The sequence below is a fragment of the Arvicanthis niloticus genome, chromosome 12 (genome assembly GCF_011762505.2).
Source record: "Arvicanthis niloticus isolate mArvNil1 chromosome 12, mArvNil1.pat.X, whole genome shotgun sequence".
NCBI lineage: Eukaryota > Metazoa > Chordata > Mammalia > Rodentia > Muridae > Arvicanthis > Arvicanthis niloticus.
In genome coordinates, this window is record NC_047669.1 from 36,611,855 (window position 1) to 36,635,591 (window position 23,737).

Genomic DNA, 23,737 nt, shown 5'->3' on the forward strand with positions numbered 1-23,737 from the left:
TTGAAAAATAAATCACATTATTAAAGGCGAAGTGTTCTACAAGAGTGGAAAATGCTGAAACAGTAATGAGAACAACGGGTAAAATAGAAATTATTTAAATTATAAAACAAGGTGGGAATCTACTTTAAAAGTGACCTTACTCCCTAAAGCAAAATTCTTCACAGTCTGTCCTGTGGTTTGACAGTAATTGATGTGAAATAGGAAAGGGGCATGTGCTATATGTTACTTAGATACTACCCAATGTGTTATAGCAATGGTTCTCAACCTGTGCTTCATGGCCCCTTTAGGGATCGAATGACCCTTTCACAGAGACATTATACAGATATTCTACACATCATCATTCATAGTAGTAGAAAATTCCAGTTATGAAGTAGCAATGAAAATAATTTAGTGGTTGGGAATTATTTCAATGTGAAGAACTGTATTAAAGCCATTAGAAAGACTGAGAACCACCGTGCTATAGTATTCTTCGAAAATTTACTTTGATAAGTTTGAAACAAATACCAGAAGTCCTCCTTATTCAGAAAAGTCCTGAAAATGTGTAAATCTAATGTGACATGTAATAAAATATTTCCTTTTAAACCACTGCTAGAAAATTTATCTAAAACTACCTTTGATCTATTTTACTAGGAAATTATATTTAAGAACTAAAAATACTGTTCAACTAGGAAATTTATTTACATAAGTTATGCTAAGTATATTTCATTATATTCCTGATAAGAATATTTGATAAAATTTAGAATGCATACCCTAAATATTAAAACTATACTTCATGTACATATAGATGAGTTTTTTCAACACCTAAAAATTACTGTAGGAATTCAAAACATAATGCACAGAATTGAAGCACTGTATTTGGGACAGTGACAAGATTAATATAGCCACTATTGCTGCCATGATAGTATACAGTTTAAAAAAAAAGAACTATTAAATAAGATGTAAAAATTGAATTAACATAATCAATATTCCTGCTAACAAGTTTATCTACTTGATCTGGAAAAATTAATATATTAATAAAAATGACATTAATAAGAATGCCAGTCTATTTAGTCATTCTAATTCCTAGGAAAAAGAAGAGAATCCACTGAAAAAATATAAATAAATGATAGACACATAGATGGATAGACCGATACAGAATTGTTTTAGTGAATTTGGTTTTTTGATTCAAAAATGTAAATATTTTAATGTTTATTTTTATCCTATACATCCAGCACTCGAAGAAAGAAAATGATTATGGTGTTTTAAAAATGCAACTTCTGGAATAGAAACAGTTCTTCATGATTATACTTCATCAATACCTCAGAACACACAGGGGCCCTCTGAGTTCAATATGAATACAATAAGAAAAATAATAGGAAATTCAGTGTAATATACAGAAATTCAACTTGAAATTTCAGAACATTGATCAGAAGCTTTCATTAAGTGTTGAAGGTGTGTGCTACTTCATTGTAGACCAAGGTTCAGGTTGGGCTAAGTGGAAGAATGCTTTCCCTTTGAAGACATGATCCTAGAACTTGGGTATCAAGCACTCCTGGAGAACTAACTGGTCAGCCATTGAGAAGTCCCTAGAAAGGACAGCTATGGAAGCAGGTAGCCACTTTTAGAGAGTCAAAGCCCATCTTAAAATTATAAAGCCTGTGAAACAGTATTTATAAACACAAGCATGATGTGATTTAGCCATTCTATAACTAATCTTCAGGGCATTGGAAGGATTCCAGGTGAAGTTCTTTTCTGGTATGAGAAGCTTTGTGTGAAAAGCAGACATGGGATGGCCTACTGATGGGCCTTCTCAATGTATTCTTTGGAAGCTGTTGGGCTTGGCTTGAATGTAGAAGTCTCTGATATCCAGTTGGCTGGGCAGATTTTCCAAGGGTTTCTACAAACACTTGCAGTAAATGGAGTGTTTTTTTCTACACTGCAGCCCACATGAGGTCCTTGACACTCAGGCGCTTGATGACACTATTAAGGTCAATAGTGAAGAGGTCTCTGAGTGCAATACCAGCACCTTCCAACAGCACTTCACAGTCTCGGGCTCCTTGCTTAGTAAAATCCCACAACAGCATGATGTTCAATTGGCCCAATCCACCATTTTTCTTTGGAAGGTATCATTTGTTGAAGAAGTTATCTTTCTTCCAGTGTTTATTCCCACCATTTTTTAAAATAAAAAAATTAGGTATTCATAGGTGTGCAAATTTTTATCTGGGTCTTCAAGTCACTTCAGTGGCTTGAAGTGGGTATCCACTGAAATTGCAACTACTTCATAGTTTATGTCATGAAATTTGTTGGCTTTCTCTCCTGAAATTTGTTTCAGGGGAAAGAAGCAGTATCTGTAGGACCCACAAACATGAAATTCAAAGGGTAGAAGAAAAGACTTTCCCTTAAAGTCATTGACAGCCGCAGTGCACTTAAAATGCTAGCTGTAGGACAGTAGGGGCGTGGAATGAGAAGCTGTTGCTAAAAGCAAACTTTGCTTGTAGAGAAGCAGACCACAGTATGTCTGTCACTGACAAGTGGATATTAGCCCAAAAGCACAGAATATCCAAGATACAATTCATAGACCACATGAAACTCAAAAAGAAGGAAGACCGAAGTGTGGATGCTTCAGTCCTTAGAAGGGGGAACAAAATACTCATGGGAAGAAATATGGAGATAAAGTGTGGAGCAGAGACTGAAGGAAAGGCCATGCAGAGACTGTTCCACCTGGGAAACCATCCCATATAAGGTCACCAAACCCAGACACTGTTATGGACCCTGAGAAGGGCATGCTGACAGGAGCCTAATATATATACCCATTTTTTAAATAAAAAAGTAGGTATCGATAGGTGTGCAAATTTTTATATGGTTCTTCAAGTCTTTTCCATTGATTGACATGTCTGGTTTTATGGCAATACCATGAGGATTTTTATTACTATAGATCTGTAGCACATCTTGGAATAGGTAATGGTCCAGGGTTTTTTTTTTTTTTTTTTTTTTTTTTTTATTGTTCAGGATTGTTTTAGCTATCCTGTTTTGTTTGGTTTGGTTTGGTTCGGTTTGGTTTTTTCCAAGTAAGTTGAGAAATATCCTTTCAAGATCAATGAGAATTGTGTTGAGATTTTGATGGGGATTGCATTGAATCTGATTGCTTTAGGTAGGATAGTCATTTTTACTTTGTTAATCCTCCCTATCCATGACGATGGGAGATCTTTTCATCATGTTATATCTTCCTTAATTTATTTCTTTAAGGAATTGAAGGTTTTTTGTTTTATTTTGTTTTGTTTTTTTGTTTGTTTGTTTGTTTTTTGAGACAGGGTTTCTCTGTGTATCCCTGGCTGTCCTGGAACTCACTCTGTAGACCAGGCTGGCCTTGAACTCAGATATCCACCTGCCTCTGCCTCCCAAGTGCTGGGATTAAAGGCGTGTGCCACCACTGCCCGGCTGGAATTGAAGTTTTAAATAACATAAGTCTTTCACTTGCTTGATTAGAATTACCCCAATATAATTTATATTTGAAGCTATTGGAAAAGGTGTCATTTCAACAATTTAAACCAAATGATCTAATTTAAAATGGGCCACAGATCTAAAGAGATTTCTCAATAGAAAAAACTCAAATGGCTGAGAAACACATACAGAAATGTTCACCACACCTAGCCATCAAGAAAATGCAAATAAAACTACTTCAATAACACTAGTGACAGCTCATTCTAGCAAGGATGTGAAATAAGGGGAACACTCATCTATTGCTGGTGAGGGTGGAGACAGCCTCTATGGAAATCAGTATGGCTTACTTTTCCTCAGAAATGTAAGAATTTATTTACTCCAAGGTCCAGCTGTAACATTCCTAGTATATACATAAAGGATGCTTCACCCTGCAACAAGGACATTTACTCAACCATGTTCATTGCTACTCTATTCCCAGTAGGCAGGAGCTTTAAACAAACTAGATGTTTCTCAACAACAAATTGAAAACAAAAATATAGAACATTTTCACAATAGAATATTATTCAGCTCTTTAAAAACCAACATCATGAACTTTGCAGCCATGTGGACTCAACTAGACAAAATCATTCTGAGTAAAGTAACCTAGACCCAGAAAGATAATTATGATATATATGGTATGTATATATGCATATTGTTTGTATATATATATATATATATCATATGTGTGTATATATGTAAACGGTATATATATGTATATACATATATGTTTAAATGATATATATGTACATAAATACATATAGATATATATGATATATATGTATGAATATGATATATATGATATATATGGTGAATATATACCATCTATGAATACAGATTCTATATGTGTGTGTGTATATATATATATATATATATATATATATATATGGTGAATACACACCATCTATAAATACAGATTCTATAGGTTATACCCTGTAGAATCTGTAGACCTGGATCTGTAGATCTGGAGAGGTTTGGGATGCTGAAAGGAACATATGGATCTACCTGGAAGGGAAAATAGTATAGATTTTATGGGTAGACTGAGGGCAGGAGGGACTGGAATGAGAGGATTATGAGGGGAAGGTGAGAGAAGACAGGGAGAGACAGCTAGAATTCAGGGATATTTGAGGTGTTCTGTGGAAACCTAGTGCAGTCAAACCTCCTAAAATATATGAAGATAATCCTAATAAAGAATCCAATAATGAGGAAGATATAGTCCCAACGCTCCACCTCTTGTTACCAAATGAAGCTTTTAGTACCTGGACTGGGTTACATCCAATTTATATGTGGCCAAAGGGAACCCAGGGAATTCCTAAAACAACTCATGCTGTTGCTAAGACAGTAGGTTGCTCTCTACAAACTGAGAACATGACCCTATTGTTATAAACAATGCCTCCACAACGCACTGAACATGGAGAAGGTGACCTTTTGCCCACCTAGAATCTTCACCCGTATATTCTAGTGTCTATGGTATAGGAAGGTATTCTGCAGGCTACCAAAAGAGAACTGCAAACATCAGCACAGCCACAAATTCGACAAGATAAAATCCATTCTTGACTCCTGTTGAGTGACCAAGAACCAGAGAATAGATAATTCAGAGACCTAGAATAAAATCAAATACCACTGGTCTAAAAAAAAAAAAAAGTACTGATAAAATGATTACAAATGCTATTTTGCTATTCTCATAGATCAGTGCCTTATTCAGCCATTACAAGAGAAGTTTACTCTTGCAGCAGATGGGAGCAAATACAGAGACCCACTGTGAGAAAGAGATATAGAGGCAGACAGATAGACAGACAGACAGACAGACAGACAGATAGACAGATAGACAGATATAGACAGAGACACAGAGAGACAAAATTGGTGATAGCATCTCTTATGTGAAAATATTAGTATTGGTCATTTGTTTAAATAATTATATCAAAGTAAGTAGTAAGTCAATAAGTTTCTTGAACCAAATAGTCTTACACAACTAAGATTAACACCCCAGTAGAGAGCATCACAACAGAACACAAACTACAAATTTTGTGACTTTGGACAAAAATATACCACCTCGCTGGAAACCAAAGCCAACAAACAAAACAAACAAACACATATGTACACCTTATTTTTAAATTACTACACTGTAAAATATTAAGAGAGGAATATGTAGAACAATGGATATTTCATATACAAGTGTTCCATTTTAAGTATCAACATTTCATATGATGGCATGATGGAGTCATTTTCCCAGAGGCTTTATTGCATTTCTACCTAGCATTCTATTTATAAAAATACTTCCTTCCTAGGGAAGTTCCCAAAGGACTGAAGAAATGAAATATATGAATACCTAATAAAAATGTAAGTAAATAAGAAAGTAGTCATTAAAAAATACTTTTACTTTTTTTCATTTCATTCAATTATTTATCCTCCTAGAACACAAACTATACATGTATGTGTATGTGTTTTTGTGTGTAGGTTTATGTATATGAATATATATATATATATAGAGAGAGAGAGAGAGAGAGAGAGAGATGAATATATATATATATATATATATATATAGAGAGAGAGAGAGAGAGAGAGAGAGAGACAGAGAGACAGAGAGACAGAGAGACAGAGAGACAGAGAGATGGAGAGAGACACAGAGAGAGAGACAGAGAGAGAAAGAAAGAGAGAAGTTTAGAGTTAAAAAATATTTTCCTATAATTTGCTATCCCCCAGCCCCATTTTCATAAGTCTTCACTATAAGCCTTTCCACCTGGATCAATATAAGTGGCCTTGAACATGGTGATATTAAGAGGTGTGTAACTACACACCTACATCATTTCAAGGATATGAGCATCATTAAATTGTATTGATTCCTCATTGAATTGTGCCTTACAGCCAGAATGTCTGAGATAGTCTTCAAGCAACTGGAACAACAAATCAAGGTATTCTTCTCAGGGAGATGTTGCCTGTTTTGTCTGTTATTAATCCCTGGCTTAAGCTTCCCCAACATTCCTTTTTTGTTTTTCTAAATTCGCTCTCTTTCACTCTCTCTGTACATATGGGTGAGTTCTATATATATATATAATGTATATATATATATATATATATATATATGTATATATATGTACATATATATACATATATATGTGTATATATATGTATATATACATATATATATATTATCTGTGTCATGTATAGTTTTCAAACATTCTCTATTTAAAAACACCTAATATTTAGGATGTATTTTAAATTTAACATACCCAATTCCACACATCACCAGGATCGATTGGCAGTGTGCATCCTTACAAACAACATGGTATATCAAAATCCTTTCAGATTGTCTCATCTGTTGAAGGTGGTCTAGAGTTCTGGTTATATGGCTTAGGACAAATCACTTTAATAATGTTCTTAGCTTTGGAGCCTTATTATGAAATGATAAGTTTGATTTGCTGTGGTAGGATTTTTGTAAATGTTCTTAAAATTTAAAATTAAGTGCTGGATAACACATCAATTTTGGATCAGAGAAATCTTTATTAGGATCCAAGTTTCATTATTTATTGGCTGTATAACCTTGAGAAAATTAATTGACTTCAATTACTTTACCTCAGAAGTGAAGATAATTATAGAAACCAACTCACAGGCAAATTTGAACAAGAATGCATGTAAAATACTCAGCCCAGGTCTGATGGTTATTTGTCAGCTTTGATTATGCATATTCATTGCCTTTGTTTTTGAGGATGTCCTATTTTGTGATTCTTAAAGCACCTCTCAGAAAGCAAGCTGCCTGCTTCTCTACCCTAGTTTGTCATTGTGCTTATGCATGTACACTAGATGTTACTTTTTAGATATATTTTAGAATTTTATGTATGTGTATACTGCATTCACATCATTATTTTTACCCATCTGTTTCTTCCTCCTACCCTCTGCTCCCTCCCAACTTTTTTGGTATTCAGGTCTTTTTTCTATTTTCTATATACATTATGGCTTAATATATAGTTAGGATTTCTATTGCTGTAAAGGTGTGAGGCATTATGATCACAGCAGCTCTTAAAAAGAAAAACATTAATTTGGTATTGGCTTATGGTTCCCAGGTTTAGTCCATTATCATAATGGTGGAAAACATGACAGCAAGCAGGCATGTATGTTACTAGACAGGTAGCAGAGAGTTCAACATTCCAAATAGAACACAGCAAGAAAAAACTGAGACATACAGGATATAGCTTGAACATCTGAAACCTCAAAAATTTTTCCTACTGACACACTTCCTTGAAAAAGAACACACCTACTCCAACAAGGCAACACCTCCTAATAGTGCACTCTCTAAGGACCAACTATTCAAATATGTAAGTCTATGGTTGCTACTCCTATTCAGATCACCACATTCTACTCACAGTCTCCATAGGCTTGCAGCCATTATCATAATGCAAAATGCATTTAGTCAAATGTCAAAAGTTTCCAGAGTCTATCGTAGCACCAGCACTATTTAAAAGTCCAAAGTTCAGGGAGGAAACTGGGAGTGAGGGGATGTAGTGAGAGGAATGGGGCTTCAGGATCAGTATGACTAGAGAGACATAAAAATCTGCAACTGAAGGGGCTGAAGAGGTAGTGTCATCTCCAGGATGAGACAGAAACCTGGGATAAGGGACGAACTCAAGAATCATTGGGGGTAACCTTAGCTATGATCCACTACATTGGAGATATGTAACTGAAGTGGCTACCTCATGTATCCAGGCAATAGTGAAGCAATAGAGACACCAACCCACCCACAAAACTTTCAATACAAAATTTATCCTGAGCAAAGACTGAGGGCCAACTTGCCACCTATCTGATGGGCAAGCACCAATCCCTAACACTCTGTTTTGTTTGCAGATAGGAACATGTTGTCCTCTGAGAGACTTCATCCAGTAGCTGACTCAGACAGATACAGATACCCACAGTCAGACAGTAGGTGGAGACTGGGGGCTCTTATCAGACAGGAGAAAGGATTGGTGACCTAGAATGGGATAAGAACTCCACAGGAAGACCAACGGAGTTAAGAAAGGAGGACGCCTTGGGCTCTTGGTGTCTGAACCACCAACCAAAGAACATACATGGGCTGGACTAGCCTCCCCATTCATACATAGCAGATGTGCAGTTTGACCTTCATGTGGGTCTTGAACAACTGGAGTGGGAGCTATCCCAAAAGCTGTTGTCTGTCTGTGGGATATGTTCTACTAGCTGGGGTTTTTTGTCTGGCCTCAGTGGAAGAGAAAATGCATAGTCTTGTAGACACTTGATGTACCAGGGTCAGGGCGGGAATTCCCAGGGCAGGACCTACCTGCTCAGAGGAGAAAGGGAGGGGGATGAGTAAAGGACTGACTGGGAGGGGGTAACTGGGAGGGGGCAGTGAACAGGATGTAAAATTGAATAAGTAAAAAAAAAAATTTAAACCAAAAATTCAAAGCCTTTTCTGAGCCTTATGCAAATTCTTAACTACAATCCCCCAAGCAGATCACATGCTTCCAACATATAATGACAAAGGATATATGTTACTGTTCCAAAAGGGAAGGCAGAAAGCAAAGTGAGGAAATACTGGACCAAAGCAAGACAGAAAACGAGCTGGGTAAACTCCGAACACTGCTACTGTATGTCAGATCTCAAAGTCCTCTTCAGATTGTTAACTCCTTTTAGCTTTGTTGACTGCAACATATTTCTCTCTCTTCAGCTGGTTTCACACTGTGTACTCAGATTTTCTTAGCAAGATGCCATGACTCTGGCATCTCCAACATCTGGGATGTCTCCAAGGCAATACTTCCCTTCATTATATAAAGACACAATGCCCTCTCTAGGCCTCAGTGCAGGAATATTTCTGACCCACGACTGGTTTCAGCAGCCGTTCTTATTTACAGAGAGAGATTTCATAACTCCTTTCTTCTATCCTTGATTCAAATGCCAGAACCACATGACCAAAGCTGTCAAGTTATACTGTTTCCTGGGGCTGAAACATTGCCCCTCATCTGACTTTAAGCTGAGCAGTTTTTTCTTTTGAATTATTTCCTTCACTGCCCCAGCTTGGCTGTCCTAGAACTTGGTCTGTAGAACATACTGACCTTGCCGGGCGGTGGTGGCACACGCCTTTAATCCCAGCACTTGAGAGGCAGGCGGATTTCTGAGTTCGGGGCCAGCATGGTCTACAGAGTGAGTTCCAGGACAGCCAGGACTACACAGAGAAACCCTGTCTCAAAACAACAACAACAACAACAACAACAACAACAACAACAACAACAACAACAACAAAGAACATACTGACCTCAAACTTAGAGTTCTGTCAGCCTATTCCTCCTGAATCCTAGGATCAAAGACTTGGACCACCACATCCAGCCCTAAAAAGGTTTAAATTCCTTTTTACCTCCTCCTATTAATGCTAATCTCTAAAAGTTTTTAGGGGCCATTTTATTTCAAACTACTAGAGTAGTTTGTGTGTGTGTGTGTGTGTGTGTGCACTTTGCTGAGTCCATTTAGTGTTGCTTATATATACATGTGTTTCGAGTTGACCAAAGAATTGAGCAATCTATCAAAGGACTCTTCTCTCTCTCTCTCTCTCTCTCTCTCTCTCTCTCTCTCTCTCTCTCTCTCTCTCTGTCTCTCTCTTTGTGCGTGTGCATGTGTGTGTATGACTGCTTTTTAATTCTTCACCTAGAAGTGCAGTTTTGAGGCTATTTTTCAGGTACAGTTGCCGGAAGGAGTCTTCCTATGAGGTCACTTTGTCCTTCTGCTCATCCAACATTAGGTTTTTCTGTATTCTGTTCATCTCCTTGACCACAGGATTTTGCTGCATTCTGCTTCTTGGTGCCCATTTTATCCTTTACTAAATGTTTTGTATTTTTCTGTGCTCAGCTTGCTCTTTTTCATTATAGAACTTCATAGTGTGAACACTAATAACCAAACTACACAGTCAGTGCTAGGCTGTTTTGAAATTTCCTCTGCCAATGGCATTAATTAAAAACTCTTCACTGTAGCCCCAAGCAGACTTTTTAGACAAAGGCATACATTCTTAGTCAAAATATTACAAGAACAATTTCTAGGCCACATACAAATATTCCACTCACTCCTCTGAAACCTTTCAAGCTGGTCCTTCACAGTTCAAATTGCCCCCTGTACCACTGTCTTTTATGTTCCTACTACTATGGCCCATTAAGCCTCACTTAAGGTATTTAACTGCTTTTCTAATCCAAGGTCCACATTTCTCCAGACAAAAGCAAGGGCAAGCCTATTATAGCAATATCCCAGTCCTGGTACCTACTTCTGTCTTAGAGTTTTTTATTGCTGTGCAGAGACACCATGACCATAGCAACACTTACAAAGAAAAACATTTAATTGGGACTGTCTTATAGTTTAGACGTTCAGTTTGTTTTCATCATGAATAGCTGAAAGATCTACATCCTGATCTGAAGAAAGCAGGAAGGGACTGAGACACATTGTGCCTATCTTGAGGGATTAAAACCTCAAAGATTTCCCCCAGTCAGTGACACACTTCCTCCAATCCAACCACATCTACTCCAAGAAGGCCACACCTCCTAATAATAGCACTCTTTATGAGTTTCTAAGGGCCATTTTCTTTCAAACCACCAGAATGTGTGTGTGTGTGTGTGTGTGTGTGTGTGTGTGTGTGTGTGTGTACTTTACTGAGTTTATTTAGTGTTGCTTATATATACATGTGTTTTGGGTTGACGGAGAGATTGGGTAATCTATCAAAGGACTCTTCCCTGAAGAAAACACACTTTCTCTCTCTCTCTCTCTCTCTCTCTCTCTCTCTCTCTCTCTCTCTCTCTCTCTCTCTTCCTCTCTGTTGGCAGCCATAAGCTTCTTTTAGTTTTTCATCTAGAAGTGCAGGTTTCTGGCTACTTTTCAGGTACAGTATATGTAAGCATAATGTTATGATCCTGTCGTGTCTAGAAGGAACAGTTTTTTAACCTGACTCAAGGTTCATTCACTAGGCAGAATTTATGTCTGGAACTGTAAATATAGTCAACTTCGTAGCTAGAGAGATTACAAATACTAGAAGAGAAACTACCCTACCATTTTCTTAAACAAGTATAATTTCTAACTGTACTATAAATACTTATCCTTATACCCACAAATAAATGTATTTGTTAACTCTTATCAAATAATATAATTTAATAAGCAGATAAAGGCTTCTAAATCTAATCACAACAGGTCAAAATTCAGAAAATATGTAGCATGAGGTATCCAGCCCCAGTTAGTACATTTGGTAGTTTGAATAAAAATGTCCCTCATAGAATCATGCTTGGCCCATAGGAAGTGGCATTATTAGAAGTTGTTGCCTTGTTCAAGTAGGTGTGGCCTTGCTGAAGGAACCATATAACTGTGGAAGTGGGCTTTAAGGTCTCCAAAGCACAAGTCAGCAGCCTCCTTCTGCCACCTGTGGATCAAGATGTACAACTCTCAGCATCTTCTCCAGCACTACGGTTGCCTGTGTGCACCATGCTTCTTGCTGTGACAATAATGGTCTAAAGGTCTGAAAGTGCCAGTAGCCTCAACTAATTTCCTTTATAAGAGTTTTCATGGTCAAGGTTCCTCTTCATAGAAATAGAAACCGTAACTAAGACTACATACCTCCAATACAAGAACAAGAAGAGGAGACACCTGCTTCAAGATAATATAGATATCATCAATCATGTCACTAGAGCTAGTAGCTTAAAGGATAATATTCTGTCAAAATTCCTTGGTGTGAGTTGAGGCAGCGGTGAAAACTATGTCCATCTTACAGCAGCAGTTTGGAGAGTTTCACTAACACCAGAAGTTCCTCATGGCTTATTGTTTTTTACACAGCCTTTCATAGATGACTTTGTTTCTTTTAAATAACATCCTTTTCTGCTCATTCCTACAGTTTACAGCCAAGAACCTGCTTTTAATACCAGACTCCAAATGTAGTTAATAAGTGTAGCATAATCTATCATTACATTGAAATATGAGTCTCTAAATGTTGATAATTGCTAAGGTGGGTAACGAGTCTATTGAATTGAAGATTACATCATTCTCTCTTCTGTTGGAATACTTTGCACTTTTGATGATCATTTTAAAATTTACATAAATACATGCACCACACATTTGGTGACAGATGGAACTTGCCCAATTCTTTGTAATTTATATTTGAAACCAAAGGTAATGGTACTCAAAGGAAATGACAAATTCTGAACATGATACTTAGTTAGGCTTTAATTTTTGATGATATATTTGCCACACCTAGAGGTCCTTAGCATCAGCCGTGTGACAATGTAAGCAATATAAGCAATGGCCTGAACTCATCATTCTCTGCCCTTTCCAATATGAACAATTAGCGTTGCCTTTCAAACATTCACATTACATGTGTAGTGAACTAGAATGCAATCTAAATTAATCATATGTAATTTCTAAAACTGTTTTGAGAATCGGGCTGGAGAAATGGCTTGGTGCTTAAGAAATTATACTGCCTGTCTTAGTCAAGGTGTCTATTATCGTGATGAAACACCATGATCAAAAAGCAAGTTGGGAGGATGGGTCACTGGAGGAAGTCAGGACAGAAACTCAAACAAGACTGGAATCTGGAGGCAGGGGCGGATGCAGACACCATGGAGGAATGCTACTTATTGTTCTGCTTCATATGGCATGTTCAGTCAGCTTTCTCATACAGCCCAGGGAAGGCCCCACCCAAAATGGACTGGATTCTTCCCCACTGATCAATCGTTGAAAAAAAAATGCCTTTCAGCTGAATTTCATGAAAACATTTTCTCAACTGAGGCTTCGTTATCTTTGAAGTCTCTAGCTTGTGTCAAGTTGACACACAAAGCCAGGTAGTAGATTACTCATCCAGAGGATCAGAGTTCAGTTCACAGCATCTACAACTGGCAGCTCAAAACTCTCTGTCGCTCCAAGATCAGATATTTCTAGCTTCTAAAACCACCTACACTTGTACACACACACACATACACACACACACACACACACACACACACACACACTACACACTGAAAATTAATTAGATAATTTAAAATATATCTGGAATGTACACTGTTAATAAAGTTGCCTTTGTCAAGTGATACAGTTGAGGAATATGTCCCAGTAGTCAATGTATTTGAAGTTTAAAAGGTTGTATTAAATTTTGCAAAGATGCTAAAGAAGCTGATGTTAGATATTTACTTCAATGTTTTATTTTATTTTGATATGCACATATATCTAGAGACATTTTTAGGTATAAAAGGTGTTTGCTTCGTCCAAATTTCAAATGCCCCTGCATTATAAATCACAAAGCTGTCAGCAATTTAGACAAACATCACAGGAAGAGAGGTCAAACAATATTTCTACAGAGAAATCCTAAATAGTCTAGTTTTGCAAGCTAGAAGACCTTTTGTTTTAACTTTAACAAATTAGTCAAGTTTTAAGAAATTTCATATTGACATTATTTTTGATGGCATGAAGAAAGACATCCTGTACAAATAATTTACCTTGGCCACTCTGAATGGAGAAATGGAGAATGGAGAAATATATGAAGCATAGTCCTTGCTTATTTCCCTTATTAAAACCTCCTTAATGATATACACAAAAGTTATCCTGGGATAGCAGATAGTGTCAAATTATATAAATTGATGCTTAATTAATTAAATACCTCCCTTAGAAATATAGTTTCACTTTCAGAATATGTTGATGAGGTCGGTTAATCTGCAGATGAGACTGACTTCTTGAGCCAGCTGTGTGCTGATACGAAGCTTTCAGAGAAACCTCAAGATTCCATTGAATAAAATGAGCATCAGACAGATGGAGGAAAGAATGTATGTTTGGCTAAGAACTGTGTAAGCCTAGGTAAGGATATGAATTCACTGGTGTAGATTTGCAGCGATACTACTGTGTCAGTACATTCAAGTTGCTATTACACTTTAAAGAATTTTCTTCCTTCAAACGGCTTTTAACTCATGACCGTGTGTGTAGAAAATACAGTGCTTACAGAGGGCATATTCGATACAATTTAAAGTCTACTCTGAAGGCCAATGATGAACAGAAGGTGCTGTTCTTGATTGTTCCCACTGATGTAGATCTTCTGATCTCATGCTTCCTGGGAGGTATCTAGCTCCATAGCAACTTCATCTCTCATTTAGGTCTCCTTTGGTATGTTGATGTCTTAGGCCAATCAAATGTATAGCTCTCTGATATTGGTGCCTAGATTCACCTAGTGATCAACCGCATCATGGTGGCATGTTGACATGTTGAATGCAGCTTATGTGTATTTGCTCGCAAACTTCATCATGAGTGCCACTTTGATTTGTCTTTCATGAATTTCATGACTTTCTTCTCAATTGTCATCCTGATTATTTTCAACATTTTAGTTTTCCATAGCCTCTTGTTATTGTATAGATAGTTCCCATACCTATGCAAAAGATTTTATTTTCTATCACAATATCATTACCACTTTATGATAATATTTTTATAAGATATGAAAGGGTCAGGATTTACTTTCTAAATTGTACCAGTCATTGGAAATGGGCTTGTCCTGAGAAAAGAAGAATAATCCTCCAGGGCAAGTTTGGTCTCATTGAATAGGGAATACTTATATTGAGAAGTTTTATGAAGGAATAAAGGGAGGCCAACATTCACACTAGTGAGGGATGAATATACCAGCCAGCAAAAGGAGGTCTAGATGGCAACTAATGATATCAAGTACAAACTCCTCAGTTTATTTCTCTATAAATATGTAGCCTCATTTTATGCTACCTAGAGTCCTAATTTTTGACCATAATCAACTCTTTATCTATGTTCTTAATTAGAAACTCGTTTCTATTATACTGTAGACCGACACAGATTTTCTTCTTTTTCTATTATGCCATCTACTAGATTATTCTCCATATGCCTTTCCCAGGATCCTCACATTACACTGTGCTGCCTCTATTACAATAATTACTCAATTTGCATTACAGCTATGTCTGTGACTTTTAGCTTAAGTATTTGGTGACTCACACTTGCTATTATTCAGGAGGAGATGGAATTATATCTGAAAGGTTAAATTGTCTTCTACCTTGGATAATTGAAATTAGAATGCTGGCAGTATTGCATTTTTTAAATCCATAATACGTTTATAATGCATATATACATTTCAAAGATTACAATTCAGGCTTTCAGGAGTTACTGTATTCTTATGGGGAAAGTAAGGACTAATGAAAATTTGAGGCTGGTGGCCTAGATACTCCTATAGATTTCAGATGAGGCCTTTTGTTTTGCAGTGACTTTTCATTATCCTTCCAAATGAAGAGATCAGTAGCCAAATCACTTAAATTTCTGTGAGTTCACAGAAAATCTTTTAAGGTACACTTTTCTTTGACCTTTTACTGACAAATTCTATTTTTGTCAACTCTTAATTTACTCGATCGTTAAGATCTACTAAAAGAAAAGCAAGAAATATGTCTTAAGAGGACATTTTTGTGGAACTTTACAATTTTACATTTACAATTAGTAGTCATTGTATTACAATTCGTAATCATGGCTGATTAACAAAGTCAAAGTTTCAACTGGATTTTAACTCTGGTAATCAGAACGATATGTGGAAAATGGTAGTGTCACTTTGGTAATTCACACAAAATGGTGGTTAATGAACAAAGAGCTCAATGCACTAATGTGGAATCTGAGAGCTTATTTTCTAACAGCACTGGTTGGAAGAAAAAAAAAAAACAACTTCTAATCAAAGTTAATAACAATGAATAACCTGAAGTAAAACCACAGACAGCAACAGCAAATCAGAAAGCTAAATGTAACATGCTAAAGATTGAAGGTTCCAAGTTTCATTATTCCCATACAATGTGAGTGAATACTATTCAAGTAATTAATACTAGATATTATAAACAAACAACTTATAGTAATCAGCGCTTTACACAGCTAAACGCCATAGTGTTGTTTCATTCATGTGTACTCTTTCCTCTACCAGATTGCCATTTATCTCCTGTGTCGCATTAATATATACTACTTGCGATAAACTAATTGTCAAAATAAATAGACCCCCAAACATATCATAGTACAACCACAGGTTAATTCTCATTCTTGAAACAGCACAACAGAACCCACGGGCCACCTGTTGAGTGAGTAAACTACTTTCATAGGGTTTGTCAGTAGGCCAAAGACTTACAGCTTCCAGTAATGCTGATTTATTCTTGATTGCAGTTATTTAGGAGAGACATCCACCCCCTGAGAAACAGTGTTCCTATGGGCCAGTTCTATTAATTTTATGAATTAAGGTATGTAACCAAATATAATTGCAAGTCAGGTTAGGAAGTGTGCTTAAATGTGACCATTGAGAGAATATGAGAATGTAGATGTAGACACTATGAGCAATTATTTCCATGCTTAGCCTCAGTGTCCATCTCAAAGCATATGCCTTACAGAAGGAGTCTCACGGTATCTTTTATTTCTACTGACTTTTGTTCTTAACAGAGCTAGCAAATCACTGATTTTAGTTACTTGAAAATAGTCAAGATGTTTATTTACTCTTTTTTGTTTTTGTATTGAGGTCATACTTCTGAGAACAGATTTAACGTCTCTGAAAGCAAACGCTAGTAGATCTTTGTGTCTGTGTGTAGGATAGGGGTTCTCCTGGTATCTGATGCATGACAGAACATTAAGGTCTTAGCATTGAGATTGTTTTAATTTAACTACAGGGGAAAGCTATTAAAAATTACCTCATTAAAAACACAATTCATAGATTTGCTAAACAGGTAATTTTAAAACTTGAAATATTCTCTAATAACTTCATATTTTAGGAAATGTATTGCAGGCATGATAAAGTGATGTCACACACTTTTCTGATAATAAAGAAAAAAGGACAGTACTCACAATTCCAACATTCTCAAAATGAATGCTGAGAAGTGAATGGCTGCGATTTCATCTCACGATGAAGATTGAACAATGAGCAAAATAAGAACAAATGACAGTTTCAGAATGAATAGTGTCACACAGGAGTGACAAAGAGGATAATTCTTGACAGATGAAAGAAGGAAAATATTTGAAGATAAGAACATGTCTCCGTATTTTCACATGCTCATTTTAGAAATGTAGATGCTTAAAGGCTTTATTCTGATTCCAGCAAACATTTAAATTAAAATTGTGGCTATGAACCTGCAAAGTAAGTTTTTTTTTAAAACAGATGAATTCCATAACGGCAGCAGCTGCTGGTTAATTAAGGGGCCTGGCTTATCTCCATTTCAGATTGCTTTTTCCCAAGGTAGACAACCCACCTGCTGGCCCCACAATACCATCAAGAAATACCAATGTATGCCAGCCCGCAGCACAATTGTGAATCTACAGAAAATTGTATATTTAAAATAAATCTTTCCTCTTCCTCTTTGTTTCAATCTATGTGGACTGTGCGGCTAATTGACAGTGCACAGCATGGACAAGTCAATTTAATGACATGGCATTCTTTAAAAATTAAAAGCTACCTATCAAAAGCATTAGTCATGCTGCTCTTCTGTTTAAACCTTGGAGCATGGGCATAATACAATGTCACAACAGGAAACTTTTAAAGCACTGTCTTTATTGTAAGTTCCACCATTGTATAGGTATGCTTAGTAGATTTTTCTTTCTGCGTAGACTTTTTAGTATCCCTGAAATAAATACACTTTTGAGTGTTTCATATTACAGCATTTTACTATTATAGAATATGTAGTTTACAAGAGTTGATCTATGTTTCCTAGAATGTCTAAAATTAATCTTTACATATATATCCAAGCATATTATGACCCAGTTATAGATGGACATGTCCTTGAAATGATAAGAACTTTAGTTGACTTATTCAATTGTCTCAAAAATAGCATAACACACTCCCACTATAAAAGCCATATACATTTGCTGTATTATTTGCACGTACACAAAGCAAGGTCCAACTGAGATTAAAGCTATCATCAATAGTCCTGGCAATAACAGACATTGCAATAGACTATTTACAAATTTTTCATTTTACCCCCCCAAAATAGAAAATTTTCTAATTAACTTAAGATTTAAAACAATAACTGGGTTTTTTTTTTTTTTTTTTTTTTTTTTTTTTATTTTGGGAATTTAAATTTCTCTTATTTGAAATCAATTTGCCCAGTCAATTTTTAATATCTCTTAATATCAATGGACTCAATTCTCCCATAAAAAGACATTGGCTAGCAGACTGGATACAAGTCTAAACAAGACCCAAAATTTTGCTGCATACAGGAAACATACCTCTGTGACAAAGGCAGACACTACCACAGAGTAAAAGGATGGAAAACAATCTTCCAAGCAAATGGTCCCAAGAAACAAGCTGGAGTAGCAATTCTAATATCAAATAAAATTGATTTTCAACCAAACATAATCAAAAAAGATAAGGAAGGACACTTTATATTCATCAAAGGAAAAATGTACCAAGATGAACTCTCAATTCTGAACATCTATGCTCAACATGCAAGGGCACCCACATACATAAAAGAAACTTTGCTAAAACTCAAAGCAAACATCACACCTCACACAATAATAGTGGGGGATTTCAACACCCCACTCTCAGCAATGAACAAATCATGGAAACAGAAACTAAAGAGAGACAGAATGAAACTAACAGAAGTTATGAACCAAATGGATTTAACTGAAATCTATAGAACATTTCACCCTAAAAGAAAAAAATATACCTTTTTCTCAGCACCTCATGGTACCTTCTCCAAAATAGACCATATAATTGGTCACAAAACAGGCCTTAACAGATACAAAAAGATTGAAATAATCCCTTGCACTCTATCAGACCACCATGGACTAAAGCTGGTCTTTAATAATGATAAAAACAATGGAAAGCCCACATACATATGGAAACTGAACAACGCTCTACATAAGGATAACTTGGTCAAGGAAGAAATAAAGAAAGAAATTAAAGACATTTTTAGAATTTAATGAAAAGAAGGACACATCATACCAAAACTTGTGGGAATCCATGAAAGCAGTACTAAGAGGAAAACTCATAGCTCTAAGTACCTATGAAAAGAAACTGGAGAGAGCATACATTAACAACTTAACAGTACAAGAGAAAGTGTTAGAACAAAAAGAAGCAAATATACCCAAGAGGAGTAGACGACAGGAAATAATCAAACTCATAGCTGAAATCAAACAAGTAGAAACAGAAAGAACTATACAAAATATCAACAAAACCAGGAGCTGGTTCTTTGAGAAAATCAACAAGATAGATAAACCCTTAGCCAGACTAAACAAAGGGCACAGACACAGTATCCAAATTAATAAAATCAGAACTGAGAAGGGAGACATAACAACAGAAATTGGGGAAATTTAAAAAAATCATCAGATCCTACTACAAAGGATTATACTCAACAAAATTGAAAAAGAAAATGAACAATTTTCTAGACAGGTACCAGATACCAAAATTAAATAAGGAGCAGATAAACCATCTAAACAGTCCTATAAACCCTAAAGAAATAGAAGAAGTCATTAAAAGTCTCCCCACCAAAAAAAGTCCAGGACCAGATGGTTTTAGTGCAGAATTCTATCAGACCATCAAGGAAGACATAATACCAATTCTCTTCAAGATATTCCATTGAATAGAAACAGAACAAGCACCACCCAATTCGTTCTATGAAGCTACCATTACGCTCATACCTAAACCACATAAAGACCCAACAAAGAAAGAGAACTACAGACCAATCTCTCTGATAAATATTGATGCAAAAATACTCAATAAAATTCTTGCAAACCAAATCCAACAACACATCAAAACAATTATCCATCATGATCAAGTAGGCTTTATCCCAGGAATGCAGGGATGGTTCAATATTCAGAAATCTATCAATGTAATCTACTACATAAAATAAGCTCAAAGAAAAAAAAAACACATGGTCATCTCACTAGACGCTGAAAAAGCATTTGAGAATATCCCTTCATGTTAAAAGTGTTGGAAAGATCAGGAATTTACTATGTTACCTAAACATAGTAAAAGCAATAAAGAGCAAGCCAATAGCCAACATCAAACTAAATGAAGAGAAACTTGAAGCAATCCTACTAAAAATTTCACTATTTGCAGATGATATGATAATATACTTAAGTGACTCTAAAACTTCCACCAGAGAACTCATAAACAACTTTAGCAAAGTTGCTGGATATAAAATCAACTCAAACAAATCAGTAGCCTTCTTCTACTCAAAGGATAAACAGGCTGAGAAAGAAATTAGGGAAATGACACCCTTCACAATAGCCACAGATAATATAAATATCTTGGAGTGAATCTAAACAAGCAAGTGAAAGATCTGTATGACAAGAACTTCAAGTCTCTGAAGAAAGAAAATGAAGAAGATCCCAGAAGATGGAAAGATCTCCCATGCTCCTGAATTGGCAGGATTAACTTAGTAAAAATGGCCATCTTGCCAAAAGCAAGCTACAGATTCAATGTGATCCCCATCAAAATTCCAAATCAATTCTTCATAGAGATAGAAAGAGCAATTTGCAAATTTATTTGGAATAACAACAACAACAACAAAAAGGATAGGGAGAACTATTCTCAACAAATAAAGAACTTCTGGGGGAATCACCATTCCTGATGTCAAACTGTACTACAGAGCAGTAGTGATAAAAACTACATGATGGTATTGGTACAGAGACAGCCAGGAAGAACAGTGGAATAGAATTGAAGATCCAGAAATGAACCCACACACCTATGGCCACTTGATCTTTGACAAAGGAGCTAAAACCATCCAGTGGAATAAGGTCAGCATTTTCTTTCTTTTTTTTTTCAATTTTTATTGGATATTTTATTTATACTTCAGATGCCATCCCCTTTCCCCATTCCCCCCCCTTAGAAAACCCCTATTTCATTCCCCCTTTTTCTTTTTGCAATTACACATTTTTTAAAAAATGTTAATCAAAGGCTTTATAAGTTTGGTCTTGCTCAATCAGAGGTGTAACCCACTACCCAAACTAGATATATCAACTATCTTTGACTGGTGGAGATATATGAACATCTGCCTCCCTGTCTCCCCCCTCTTTCTCTCTCTCATCACCTAGCTTCTCCTCTCCTTCTTCTCCTCCTCTTCTTACTCCTTCTCTTCCTCTCAGTACTCCTCCCACCTTAGCTCCTCCTACATATCACCCTTCCTGTTAAAATGAATCTTTTCTCTCAAAATACAATTAGAGCTTAATTATGCCAATTTGTACCTGTGAGGTACAAGATAGTCCTCATACTCAGTCCAACATTTTGTTGACTAACCAGAACTTCTGTCGTCTATCCTAACTAAAACACTTAGTTCTGAACCTGGCTTTTTCCTTGGCTTTAGGATGAATATCAGCTGACGACCATCCACTCAAATCTTTTTTTCTCAAGGTAAATAGCCAGGGTTGGCTATGAGACTATAAGTTTTCAACCCCGTCAGAAATCCAGAATGACTGAGTTAACTATAATTATGGGAAGCACAAAGCATAGCTTCTAAAACTTAGCCAATTTATAGAGACCTCTGAACACCTGGACAGTCACTATACTACAAAACGTTGGAGCATCTGTTCTTCCGCCTTCTGGCCCAGGATCATCTGACAGACCTTAGTGCTGCAGAATTATTAAGGGCTGATTACTCTGTCTAGGCAGATATAATCAGTCCACTATTCTGCAAGTGTGTCCTTTTCTGGACAGTAATTTGTCTGTAGAAGGAAAGAGGCAATTCTTGCCTAGTGGCTGTCTCACCACAACTGGAGTAACACCAAAGATGCTCAATTTCTTCTTAGAATTCAATATAGGAAGCTGTCAGGAGCAGACAGGTCTCTAATCAAAATGAACATTAATACAGAAATGTTTGTATTGTCAATTCTGTGGATTTCTGATGTTTTGAAAACCAACTATCCATGTAAGGTAATCTGGTCTGTTGTCTGTTTACTCCACTCAGCTATTTCTAAATAAAACGTAGAGAACACCCTTATAATAAACTCCAAGCCATGAATTTGCTATAGGCCCTTAACTCACAGGCTGACCATCTCAAATCAGTTAAAAAATTTAAAGAAGGACTGGGTCTAAGCCTTGTATTCTTAAATGTGTTATACTGGTACAATGCCTATGAGAGTAACAATATTCATCTCACTTTTATATCAATAAAAAGCTCATACCAATGAAAACTTTAAAATTTGTAATCAAAGTAAATTAGTACCATTTAAGAATTTATATCTTCATCTTGATAATAATTGTACAGTTTTCTACTAATAGGTTATGGCTATGCAATAAATCCTAGCTAATCCTCTCTATTCCCACCAAACCACTACTTTTCCCTAGAAAGACAGTCCATCATTTACCACCTTAGTCCCCAAGCCCAGGGAATAGGGGCACTGACTCTTCATTAGCTTCTTCAAGCTGATTAATGGCATTGAGATATTAGAAGAGGAGTGGGGGGGAAGAGCAAATTGATATGCCTCTGATGCTGTGTCTTCACTGCATCCAGATAGAATTCCTGGACCTCAGAGGTTTGAGCAGGTCTGTCCAGCTTGCTTGATGAGTAGATATACCAAGGCTGATCATTCTGCAATATACAATTCTCAAAACAAATTTTAGTATCAAGATAGTTTTTTTTAAGAGGGCTGACATTTTATTAAGGATGTTGGTTCTAACCACTTTTCTTTTTTTCCCCTCTTTTATTGTATATAATATTTACATTTCAAATTTTATCCCCTTACTCCATTCCTCCCACCACCCTGGAACCCCTTTTCCCATCCCCCCTCCTCCTGCTTCTATGAGGGTGTTTACCCACCTACCCTCCACTCCCCCTCCCCACCCTCAGATTCCCCCCCACACACTTAGTGTATAGCCTTTTGGTACCTAGAAGGCTGTACACTAAGGTCAGCATTTTCAACAAATGGTGCTGGCTCAACTGGAGGTCAGCATGTAGAAGAATGCAAATTAATCCATTCTTATCCCCTTGTACAAAGCTCAACTCCACGTGGATAAAGGACCTTCACATAAAAACAGATACACTGAAACTAATAGAAGAGAAGGTGGGGAAGACACTCGAATACCTAGGCACATGCAAAGAGTTTCTGAACAGAACACCAATAGTTATGCTGTAAGATCAAGAATTGACAAATGGGACCTCATAAAATTGCAAAGCTTCTGTAAGGCAAAGGACACTGTCAATAAGACAAAACAGCAACCAACAGATTGGGAAAAGATCATTACCAATCCTACATCCAATAGAGGGCTAATATCGAATATATACAAAGAACTCAAGAAATTAGATGCCAGACAACAAAATAACCCCATTAAAAATGGGGTACAGACCTAAACAAAGAATTCTCAACTGAGGAA

The 23,737-nt window shown here is 36.4% G+C and overlaps 1 pseudogene; it reads right to left on the bottom strand.

Moving 5' to 3' along the window:
• Positions 1–1,773: 1,773 nt before the first annotated feature.
• LOC117717613 (thioredoxin-dependent peroxide reductase, mitochondrial pseudogene) lies at positions 1,774–2,555 on the bottom strand (annotated as a pseudogene).
• Positions 2,556–23,737: the final 21,182 nt, after the last annotated feature.